Source organism: Suncus etruscus, chromosome 13 (assembly GCF_024139225.1).
Source record: "Suncus etruscus isolate mSunEtr1 chromosome 13, mSunEtr1.pri.cur, whole genome shotgun sequence".
NCBI lineage: Eukaryota > Metazoa > Chordata > Mammalia > Eulipotyphla > Soricidae > Suncus > Suncus etruscus.
The window spans coordinates 93,028,046-93,040,016 of NC_064860.1; the positions used below are offsets into that span (position 1 = coordinate 93,028,046).

The 11,971-nt window shown below is 39.9% G+C and overlaps 1 non-coding gene across 1 annotated transcript; it reads left to right on the plus strand.

Annotated features, from left to right (window-relative positions):
- Positions 1-11,556: 11,556 nt before the first annotated feature.
- On the plus strand, positions 11,557-11,629 carry TRNAV-UAC (transfer RNA valine (anticodon UAC)). The gene has a single exon. It is a non-coding gene; the product is annotated as a tRNA-Val (tRNA).
- Positions 11,630-11,971: the final 342 nt, after the last annotated feature.

Below are 11,971 nucleotides of genomic sequence, written 5' to 3' on the forward strand. Positions count from 1 at the left end.
ACCTTTCTCCATCCCACCTTCTTGATCCCCTTGATCTGGAATTTCACCTTGAGACATCAATGACCTGCTTCCCTGGTAACCATTAGCCAATGCCCCTCCTAAGAGGAACTTGACATATTTAAGCAAAAGAATGGACTTCTGCTCGCCCTTCCTAAGGTTCTCACTTTCTTTGAAAAGAACAAGCTCAACATCTGATTGGACATTGTGTTTAAACCTAGACTAGGGATTGAGCATTCTACAAGCCCTACCTTCCCTATCGACCCTCCTCCTCAGGCTCCTTAAACCTATAAAAGACATCCCTTAGATTGCCCGGGGCTTCCAATTTCAGTCTTTATGACAGATCCTGGTGCCCCAGCTAGGTGGACAATAAACCTGATCTTGCTGATTGCATTCTCTAAAGATACATGGTCTTTGAGGAAGTGGGCTTTCTCGAACCCTTAACACTATTTAGTCCCAAACAACATAATTTCATCTGATCAGAGGCATTGAAGTTGACCCTAAGGCTTCATTCACTAGGACAAAAAAGCTGCTGTGAGCAGTCATGTAAAAATTATTAAATAGCCTTCAAATTCACTAATTCCAAGCAATATTAATGGATCATGTGGTATTTTCACTTCAGGTTTTTTGTTTTGTTTTGTTTTGGTTTTGGTTTTTGGGTCACACTCAGCAGCGTTCAGAGGCTACTCCTGGCTCCATGCTCAGAAATTGCCCCTGGCAGGCACAGGGGACCATATGGGATGCCAGGATTCAAACCACCGTCCTTCTGCATGAAAGGCAAACGCCTTACTTCCATGCTATCTCTCCGGCCCCTTCACATCAGTTTTTAAAGAAATCTCCATAACATTTTCTAAAGAGGCTATTCTAATTTACATTCCCATCAACAGTGCACCAGAGTTCTTTTTCTTCACATCCTCACCTAGATGAAACCAACACTATTTCCCCAATATTTTTAATATAAGCCATTCTTACTTGTGTAAGGTGATATCTCATTGTGTTTCTCATTTGCATTCCCCTAATAAGTATGAAAGGCTGAAAACCACAGAGATAGTATACCAGGCTAGTGTGCATGCTTCACATGCAAAAAGCGTGGGTATATCAGAACCACATCATTCCTCAAGCCAGAAATAGTCCCTGAGCACCATCGGTTGTGTTCACAACCAAGCAAAACACAAGATGTTGACATATTTTTCTTGGGTGTTTGGATCATCTATTTAAATCTATTTATAGCTTCTGTCCATTTTTGATTCTTGCATTATTTTTGTTAAATTGTATGACTGTTTGTATATTTTGACTACTCACCCTTGATTTAGTAGCAACTATCTTCTCCAAATTTCTAAATTGCCTATTTCTGTTAGTTTCTACATGTGTTTAACTTGATATAGTCCCGTTTGTCTGTTCTTTTTTGTTTGTTTGTTTGTTTTTTTGGGCCACACCCGGCGGTGCTCAGGGGTTACTCCTGGCTGTCTGCTCAGAAATAGCTCCTGGCAGGCATGGGGGACCATATGGGACACCGGGATTCGAACCAACCACTTTAGGTCCTGGATCGGCTGCTTGCAAGGCAAACGCCACTGTGCTATCTCTCCGGCCCCCCATTTGTCTGTTCTTGCTCTTGTTTCTTTTGCCAGTTGTGTTGAATCTCCAAATACATCTCTGACATCAAATTCCTTTAGCACATAACCTATATTTTTGCTTGTGTATTCTATGTTATTTAATCCTTTGAAAACAGATTTTTTGTGTGTGTGCATTATATAAGACGTTTTTGTTATGTGACTATCCAGTTTTTCCTATTTCCTTTTTTGAAGAAGCTTCATTGTATTATCTCAATTCCTTTGTCATAGAGTACATTTCCTTTTATTTATTTTCTTGGATCTGTATTTTATTCTACTATTTTTGTTCCAACTCCATGCTTTAAAAAAATTAGTTGTTTTGTAATAGAGTTTGAAGTCAAGGAGTATAATGCCTCTACTTTGTTTTTTGTTTGTTTGTTTTGTTTGTTTTGTTTTGGGGGTCACCCCTGGCAGCGTTCAGGGATTACCCCTGGCTCTATGCTCAGAAATTGCTCCTGGCAGGCTCAGGTGACCATCTGGGATGCCAGGATTAGAACCACTGTCCTTCTGCATGCAAGGCAAATACCCTACCTCCATGCTATCTCTCTGGCCCCCTTTACTTTGTTTTTTCTTAGAATAGCTAATTAAATTAAATTCGAATCAACCTACATGTCCCAATAAAAGATGGTATATACACAATGGAATTCTATACAGCTATAAGGAATGATGAAATCATGCAATTTTCTGTAATATGGATGGAACTAGAAGATATGTTAAATGAAGTAATCCAGAAAAAAGATAAACACTTATATGTGGTATTTAGAATAACCAAATAAAGAAATGCAATGGGGGGTGTTGGGATCACCCTTGGCCCCACAGTATAGGCAGAAGGAAAGAAATAAAGTTGAATGGAGGGGAAAAAGACAGATGAGAAATAACGGGGTTATGGTCAAGGGGACTCAGATACAACAGTGGTGTTAAGAAATGATAGACCTCAATATCTTTAACAACATTAAATACAAATTTTAGAATTGTTTGTTCCATTTCCTTTTAAAAATGCAACTGGAATTTTAGTCACGATTTCATAGACTATGCACATTGTTTTAAGCTGATCATTTTTCTAATCCATAAAATATATTTGAATACTATTAATATATACTATATTTGTATATAGTATATATTTCCATTTCTTAAAGTTTTATAGGTTTCAATGCATAGATCTTTTAACTGTTTTATTATGTTTATTCCTATTTTACCTGCTTCAATATAATTGCAAATGTGAATACTTTCTTAATTACCTTTTATTATAATTTATTGTTACCATGTAGAAATGCAACAAACGTGTGTACATTGATTCTGTATCTTGCCACTTTGCTGATTCATCAATTAGTTCTGGTATTATTTAAAGGAGTCTGTGGAGTTTTATATGTTAGTTATAATTTATCCTCAAATAGTGATATTTTTTTTTCTTTTCTAATTTGAATTTTAAAAATAGCTGTTTCTCAATCAAGTGCTCTCTGGTCAGGATGTTTAAACTATGTTGAAATTGTGGTAGGAATGAATATACTGATCTAGTTCCAGATCTTGATTAAAAATCTTTTAATTTTTCACCAGTAAACATATTAGTTGTAGGTAAGTAATATCTGAACTTTATTACAATAATGTATTTTATTCCCAATCCATTTAACGTTTTAATCAAAAATTATGTTGTTGGGGGCTAAAGTGATAGTCATGGGTAGGGCATTTGCTTTGCATGTGGCCAACCTGTGTTCAATCTCTGGCATCCCATATGGTCCCCTGAGCGATTTTTTATTGCGAATATTCGGTTAGCGAATAATTGAGAATACTTTGCGTCTAGCGCAGACGTCATTTCCGCTGCTCCTGCCCCAGAGTAGGGTATGGCCCTCAAACCCAAAAGCTAAATACATTTTTTTTTCAGAAGGATGGTTTGGGGAGCTACATCCAGAATGACTCAGGGGTTACACCTGACTCTCTGCTCAAGAATATACTCCTGTTGGGCTTGAGGGACCATATGGGATGCCTAGGATCAAACCCAGGCTGGCCACATGCCGTACAAATGCCCTGCCTACTGTATTATTGCTCTAGCTCCAAAAAAAAAATTGTTTTTAATAAGAGAAAGATGGCTTTCCTTTCTAAAGGTTATAACAACCAGAAAGTGAGGGAAAGGAAATAGCAGAGGCCAAGTCTGTAGATGGAGGAAAATCTTCAGCCGTAGCTCAGGAAGATGCCTGACAGCTGGAGTGATAGTATTATGGGTAAGGTGTTTGTTTGTCTGACCTGTGTTTGATCCTTGGAATCCCATATGGTTATCCAGAGTACTGCCAGAAATAATCTGAGTACAGAACCTGGAATAACCCAAGCATTGCTAAGTGTGGCCCTCAAAACCAAAACAAAAAAGGGAGCTGCCCTTTTGATCCTGCTCAGAAGTTCTGCTATGCCCAGTCACAATGTGCTCCCCAAAGTGTCCAGTAGATGAAACTGATGGTTTCAGGTTTGTCTTTCTTTGGGGGCTGATTATTAAGGTGTGTGCTTTCTTATCATGATTGATGTGAAAGGAGCTTCCATCTTTTAGGAGATAGGAAGCTAATGGCATGTTTCTTTTTATTAAGCAGTCAGAGGGGCTGGAGTGATAGCATAGCCAGTAGGGTGTTTGCCTTGCATGCGGCAGACCTGGATTTGATCCCCAGCAACCCACCTCCTGAGTCTGCTGAGGGTAATTTTTGAATGCAGATCCAGGTGTTACCCCTGAGCACAGCCAGGTATGACCCAAAAGCTAATAAATAACTATGCAAATAAAATAGTGAGACATCACAGGTGCCTGAGTCATCTGGGAAAGTGATTCTTGTACTGTGAGAAACCCAAATTGGTTTTTCAATGGCCTTTCAAATGCATTGCTTCAGAAAACTGCTGATTCATATACAAGATGATTTTCCTTTTATTTCATTTCCTCAATACCATAGCTTTGAGTGTTAGTCAAAGTGTTAGTCAAAAGTAAGCCTTTGGATTATATTGTCTTTTTCTCACTTTTTTTTTTTGGGGGGGGGTCACACGCCGTGGCGCTCAGAAATTGCTCCTGGCAGGTTCAGAGGACCATATGGGAAGCCGGGATTTGAACCACCGTCTCTCCTAAATCAACTATGTGCAAGGCAAATGCCCTAATGTTGTGCTATCTCTCCGGCCACATATTTTCTTTTTCTTTAAAAATTTATTTATTTAGATTTTTTGGCTGTACCCAGCTGTGCTCAAGGTTTATTTTTTCCTGGCTCTGATCTCAGCAATCACTCATGGCAATGCTCAGGGAGCCATATGAGGTGCCAGGAATCAAGTCCAGGTAGGCTATAGGCAGGCTGTCTGCAAGGCAAGTGCCTTAAATGCTGTACTATCTCTCCAGCCTCTGAGGTTTTTCTTTCCTTTTTGTTTTTCTTTCTGGGCCACACCCACTGGTGCTCAAGGCTTACTTCTAGCTCTGTGCTCAGAAACTACTCCTGTTAGTGATCACTGGACCATTTGGGATGCTGGGGATCAAACCCAGGTCAGCCACATGCAAGGCAAGCTTTTACTGACTGTACTACCCAGCCTTCAAATGTTCTTCTTAATAAAGGGAAGAGCATTTGTCATGCAGCTTCCAAGCCCAACTGAGCTAATTTCATTCAGACCAAACATAAAATAAAGACATGGGGGCCAGAGCAGTGGTGCTAGAGGTAAGGCATCTGCCTTGCAAGCGCTAGCCTAGGATGGACCATGGTTTGCTCCCCCGGTGTATCATATGGTCCTCCAAGCCAGGAGCAATTTCTAGTGCGTAGCCAGGAGTAACCCCTGAGCGTTAATGGATGTGGCCCCAAAACAAACAAACAAAAGAAATAAAGACATGTTTTATAGTATTAAGCTGCTATACTATATCTAGTATATATCTAGTGTATAAAAACATATACAGTCTATATATATAACATTTCTGTATATAGAAGACACACCAATTCAATGGTTAATGTTTTTGCTTACCAGATATTTATCAGTGCTTAAGCAATTCAATTGTATGCTAATATCCTGATACTTAAAAATTTCTCTGTAGACAAAATGTCACATGAAGCCATTCATTTCTGTAAGTATAATTCAGTTACACCATGAAGTTTGCCACTGATTTGAGATGGTTTTTAACAACAGTTAAAAACAATGTTTCTTATCTAAAGCATGTTCTAAAGCATGAATGTAAGGGACCATCACCTGCATTTTATTTTGGTTTGTGTTGAGGCCTCACTCAGAACTGCTCAGGATTGTCCTGGGGGGCAGGTTTGGGGAGGAGCTCGCTCAGTAATTACAGATTGTCACTCAGTAATGTTGAGGGGAATCAGAGATCCAGTTCAGGTCCCTGCACGCAAAGCAACCCTTGGAATTAACTCCCTAGATCCTCATCGGCCATTTAAAAGTTGTAAACACTATCCAACTTGTAAACATTATTTTTTTATATATGCCACTATTTCACTCTAAGCCACCACAGCTATGAAGGGAAGGTGTGTTTCCAGAAGTCCTTTTTTCGAGAATTCTGTTACTCTGGCATTCACCATCATTACATTCTGCTGATTGTGGCTGATGGTGGTAGTCAGAATAGTTAAAGTTGATAGATGATGAAATAGGTTTTCCTCTCTTCCACAGAAGGCCTCTGAACAGAGCATTGATTCTCATTTGCCAGAGGTGTAATCTATGCAGTTTTGCCTGTGGGTAAGTTATTAGTTGTATGACCTTTCAAGGTCTTTTTGATCCCTGAATATCTATTACTTTAGAACATATTGAAAAAGGTCGGAAAGAGTGATTACAGTGAGTGATGCTACATGCTCTAGGGCAATGAATATAGTCCTCTGAACCTTGCCAGACAGACATGAACCCTGAACATTTCATATTTAGCCCCAGACCAAATTAATTAATGTCATCAACAAAAAAGGTTTGAATATAAGCATACATTAAAATTTAACCACAGGGTTAGGGTGGGGAGGGAGGGCCGTAGCGATAGCAGCGGGTAGGGCATTTGCCTTGCTCATGGCCAACCCAGGATGGTTTGATCCTCAGCATCCCATATGGTCCCTGAGCCTGCCAGGAGCAATTTCTGAGTGCAGAACTAGTAGTAACCCCCGAGCACTGCTGGGTGTGACCTAAATAAAAAAAAAGAAAGAAAGAAAATTTAACCACTGTAAAACATTTTATTGGTTCAATTCATGGTTATATTATGCTTTATAAAAAAAACTTCCGACCAGTTACTAACTTCAGTTTCAACAGAATCTATGCATAACCTTCTATAGTTTGACTCTTAGGTGCTCCACCTCGGATGCATTCCAGAGAAGAAAGGAGGCAAAAGTCAAAGAGCTCTGAGAGTTTCACCTCAAATGTCACAAAATGTTGCAATGAACAATAACGCGGGAGAGCAATAAACACTTTAAGAAACTGGGGTTCTGCTAATAATATTTCGGGAAACTAACTAGAAAGATTTAAATGTAACTAATAAACAATGAAAAAATTCAGATTGATTTTAAAAACTGGAAAGATTATTGAAAACTTTTTCAAAGTTCACATCTTTCAGAGTCAACAATATGAAACCAAACTTTAACAACAAAACTTTAAAAACTCAGCTCTGAATAACTTTTAAATCACAATGCTTTAAATTAAAATTTGTTTTTTAAAGTTCAGATTTTGTTGTTGTTGTTGTTGTTTTGGGGTCATACCCGGCAGTGCTCAGGGGTTACTCTAGGATCTATGCTCAGAAATCGCCCCTGGCAAGCACAAGGGACCATATGGGATGCCGGGATTCCAACCACTGTCCTTCTGCATGAAAGGCAAACGCCTTACCTCTATGCTATCTCTCCTGCCCCATTAAAGTTCAGATTTTTTAAGTCAGAAATTTGTCTTTTCAGTTTATAAACATAATCAGAAATGTATACCAAAGATGTTTTTTCATCAAAACAATATTTAAATCAAAAACAAAGAAACTTCTTTGAAGTGTTATTGGATTATAATTAATAATGCATTAGTAAGTAATGCAACACCATTCAAAGAATCATTTAAATAAGCGGTGTTAATGACATAAGACACCTCAAAATATAAAATATGGGGGCCAGGGGCTGGAGAGATAGCATGGAAATAAGGCATTTGCCTTGCCTGCAGATGGACAGTGGTTCAAATCCCAGCATCCCATATGGTCCCCCGAGCCTGCCAGGAGCGATTTCTGAGTGTAGAGCCAGAAGTAACCCCTAAGCACTGCCGGGTGTGACCCAAAAGCCTATATATATATATATATATATATATATATATATATATATATACATACACACACACATATATATACATATATATAGGGGCCAAAATCCAAAATATAGTATAGTATATTTTGTACTAAAAGTTACAGATGAAGCACAATAGGTAAAAATAAAGCATAGATGGTAAAATCCACTAGGCCAACAGTTCATGGTGCCTAGGAAATAAAATAACTGAAAATTTTGAAATTGAGAATTGAGAGTCATGCTTTAACAGGGGTCTCAAACTCAATTTACCTGGGGGCCGCAGGAGGCAAAGTCGGGGTGATCCTTGAGTGCAAAGTCAGAAGTAAGCCTTGAACGTTGGGGGTTGTGACCCAAACAACTAAAACAAAACAAAAGAAAAAAGATTCCTCTAGGGCAGACCACAAAATGGCCTGCGGGCTGCGAGTTTGAGATCCCTGCCTTAGAACATTAAGATTTACTATATAGTTAGCAATAATCAGGACAGTGTGATATTAGTAGAGGAAGAAACAGATGAATAGAATTGAGAATGGAAAAAATTTGAATATTAAAAATGCATAAATAGTGGGAAAGAATAATCTTTACAGTTTCTCAAACTGTGACTGTGCCCCCTTTTGATGTAGTTTCCTTCATGTAGTATCCTACTCTGATATTTGGACCCCTAGTCACATGCCAGTGCCTCCATTTTAAGTGATTTTCACCAATGACTCCCTTGGAATAATCTGCAAGTACTCAGGAGGCCATATGGCCTCCAACAAATCCAACAAATAGCCCTGAATTAATTTATGTCCACAGTTTAAAAAATTAATTTGGGAGCCTTTCAGTAGATAGTATAGCAGTTAGAATCTAGGCCTGGCCTATACCTCACCCAGGTTTAGTTACACTAAAGCTGATGTTTCGTCCCATTAAACATCACTCGTGCAGCCCTGGAGGTCTTTAGGCACTGCCAAGTGTGGAGCTAAAGTCCCAAGAACTGCTAGGGTGGTGGCTCTGATAACCTCAGCACGACAGGGCCTGAGTAGCATCACATTCTTGGCCCCCTGCACTGAACCACCAGCCCAGCCCAGTTAGCCAGGATTGTGGGTGGGGCCCCTGTGGAACCCTAAGCACCACTTTAGGAGTAAAAAAAAAAAATTAATTTGGAGACCAGGATGTGACTTAGTGGTAGAACATATGCTTCACATGTGAGAGACCCCATGTTCCATTTCCAGTACTAAAGAGTGTCATCCCTAGCCCCACAAAAGGACAATCACTACCACCAACAAAAGAATTTTGACGTAAATGGTCGCACCTTACACAAAAATTAATTCAAAATTGATCACAGGGATCGGAGCAATAGAGCATGTAGGGTATTTGCCTTGTGCACAATCAACTTGGGTTCAATTCCCAGCATCCCATAAGGTCCAGAGCACTGTCAGGAGCACAGAGCCAGGAATAACCCCTGAATATCACCAGGGGGTGGCCCCTACCCCTAATAAGCCAAAATATAGAGGATCGAAGGTTTAAGTGTTTAGGGGAATAAATACAAGAAAATCTCTGAGATCAAGAATTAAACAAAGTCGGGGCGGAGAGATAGCACAGTGGTGTTTGCCTTGCAGCAGCCGATGCAGGACCTAAGGTGGTTGGTTCGAATCCCAGTGTCCCATATGGTCCCCTGTGCCTGCCAGGAGCTATTTCTGAGCAGATAGCCAGGAGTAATCCCTGAGCACAGCCGGGTGTGGTTCAAAAACAAACTAACAACAAACAAAAGAATTAAACAAAGAGGGGCCAGAGTGGATAGGGCATTTGCCTAGCACACAGCCAAACAGGTTTCTATCCCTGCATCCCACCTGATCCTCCAAGCCTGCCAGAAGTAATTTCTGAGTGCAGAGCTAGGCATAACCCCTGAGTGCTTCTGAGAGTGTCCCCCAAACCAAACAACAACAACAACAAAACTAAACAGAGACCTTAGACCAGAAGTAAAACTCATAAAATGCAATTAACATGATCTTATCAAATTAAATCCTTTCTGTGAAAGATGTTTGCAAAAAAAAAATAACTACATGTATGTCCATGTAAATATATATATAATAAGTATATATCTTAGTTTGGCATGATTTAATTTACATAATATTCTTTAAATAACAATCATAAAGAAAAAGAGAAAATCATTGACTATCACGATTAGGAATTAAGAAAAGCATGTGGCATGAGGTAATTTGGTATTGAAACACAAACTGTGCTTTAATTGTGGTGATAGTTACAGCACAAAGCTACTGCATACATCCATTCAGAAGCTAAGTGCACATACAAATAGTAAAATTTGAATCAATTCAATAGACTATGTCAAGTCAATTTTCTGTGGAGATATACAGCCAGGTAGGGAGTTCCTTGGCAAAGTATCCTTTGCATACCGTGCAAAACATGTTTTGCATACATATGCATACTGTGTGTGGGAAGCCTGGGCTCAGTCTTTAGTATCAGTGCAACATGGCCCGCTCAAGCTGTGACAGGAGCGATGTTCAAGTCCACCCCCCCAAAACACGGATTTTACAAGCTAAGGCAGCTGGGATGGGGATTGGGAGTGGACAACTTATAATCATCTCCCAAATCAATTCAGTAGCACTCCATTATTGAATTACTCCCACACCTTTCCTTTAGACATGTTGGCTCCCTCCTCTCTCTGTAGGAACCTGTACTCTCTTATAAATGTGTCTCAATTTGTTTGAATAAAGCTATTCTGATTCTCTACCGATCTTTTATTGATAACAGCGTAGAGAACAAATGTTCTTAAACTCTCTAAATTCCCACATAAAAACCAATAGAGTAACAATAGAGGAAAACATCCACAGACAGCTCTAGTCCACAGTAAAAAATGTGATAAGGTTGCTCCACTTTCAAGTAGAGTCTCTGGGACCAACCACCAAGACTAAAACCTTGGAGTAGTTTCCCAGATAGAAGAAAGTAAAAGAGAAGCTGGAGAGATAGTATAGTGGGTAAGGCACTTGCCTTGCATTCAGCTGATCCTGGTTTAATCCCTGGCATTGCATAAGGTTCCCAGAGAAATGCGAGGAGAATTCCTGAGTCCAGAGCCTGGAGTAACCCATGAGAGTTGTCAGGTATGGCCTCAAAACCAAAATAAAATAAAATAAAATAAAATGGTTTATACACACACACACACACACACACACACACACACACACACACACACACACACACACACACCGTATTTTCCGGCGTATAAGACGACTTTTGAAACAAAAAAAGTCAACCGAAAATTGGGGGTCGTCTTATACGCCGAGTATATCCCGAAAAATGTTTCAATATGCCGCTAAACGAAAATTGTCTGAATATTGCCTCAAAACGAATTTTCCAACTCGATCCTGCACCAATCACTGCCAGGCTGCTCGGAAGGCCTCTCTGACTCAGCCAATCCAAGCAGGCTTTTGATGCATGCAAATGAGACAATGTTCTGGACCCGAATCTACACTGTCAAAAGCCTGCTTAGATTGGCCAGAGTCAGAGAGGAAGTCTATTACAGTATAACCTTTGAACCTTTGCTTGTTGTGATTGGCTCACTGTGGTACATGAGCACAGGAACGTTCTGTCTGATACAGAGAATATAGGCCTAAACCAATGTTTTAACTGCAAAATTAGAGGGTCGTCTTATATGCCGGAAAAAAATGTACACATTTTTTTGTTCTTGATATATACATTTTTTTTTTTAAGAAAAGGGAGGTAAGGGAGGTTCCATAGTGTAGCGGTTATCACGTCTGCTTTACACGCAGAAGGTCCTGGGTTCGAGCCCCAGTGGAACCACGAGGGTAACAATATTGGGGCCGGGAAGGTGGCGCTGGAGATAAGGTGTCTGCCTTGTAAGCGCTACCAAGGAACGGACCGCGGTTCGATCCCCCGGCGTCCCATATGGTCCCCCCAAGCCAGGGGCGATTTCTGAGCACATAGCCAGGAGTAACCCCTGAGCGTCAAACGGGTGTGGCCCAAAAACCAAAAAAAAAAAAAAAAGAAAAGGGAGGTAGTTCTTTATATGATTGAAACCCAACTACAATCATGTCTGTAAAAAGGTGCTTAAATGTTTTTTTTTAAAGGGGAGGGGAACAACAGTGTATCCACTAGGAAAGAAACAAAATGCCCCAAAACATT